Genomic DNA, 811 nt, shown 5'->3' with positions numbered 1-811 from the left:
GAACCCCAGCCAATGGGAGTTGCAGGGGGTGGTGCCAGAGCTGCCTGGCCACGCCTCCACTGCAGGGAGGGGGAGGGAGCCACAGGCAGCGGCTCTGAGCCCTGGGCAGAGCGAGCAGCAGGGTCTGTTCCTGTCGGACTGACACAGCCGGTGAGCTGTGGGGGCAGCCAGACACAGGGACACAGCCAGGGGGTTGTGGGGACAGACAGACAGATGGACACAGCCGGGGGTGTTGGGGACAGACAGACAGACGGACACAGCCGGGGGTTGTGGGGACAGACAGACAGATGGACACAGCCGGGGGTGTTGTGGACAGACAGATGGAGCCGTGGGTGGGGGAAAGAAGCAGCAATGGGCACCTCGGGGCTGGCATAAAATACACAGGACGGGAGGGGCTTCCTGAGGGGACTATAGCAACACCCCCCTCACAGCAGACCCAGGTTGCAGCTGGCTCCGCTCATCACAGCCCCCTGCCCCACAGAGAGCCACACAACCCTCTGCCCCCTCGAGAGACCCAATGACCCCTGTGCCCCTGTCACTCCTCTCCAGAGAGCCCTCCCCTTTGTGCCAGACCACTCCCCTCCCCCACTGCCTCCCCTCCTCCAAAGCTCCCTACAATCTCCCCCTTTGCCTTCCGCCCCCCCAGCCCAGCCCATTCCATTGGCCGGGAGGCTCCCAGTCTATTGGCTAGCAGGGTCCATGGGAGCTGCACCTGAGGCAGGGGGCTGCTTGCAGATGCAGACCTGCCTGTGCCTCCACAGCACAGGGAAGGGGAGCCACAGGTGAGCAAGCCCTGGTCATCATCATCACA

This window comes from Mauremys mutica, chromosome 9, assembly GCF_020497125.1.
Source record: "Mauremys mutica isolate MM-2020 ecotype Southern chromosome 9, ASM2049712v1, whole genome shotgun sequence".
In the NCBI taxonomy this organism is placed as follows: domain Eukaryota; kingdom Metazoa; phylum Chordata; order Testudines; family Geoemydidae; genus Mauremys; species Mauremys mutica.
The sequence above is the reverse complement of the archived record's forward strand: the minus strand, read 5'-3'. Positions refer to the sequence as shown.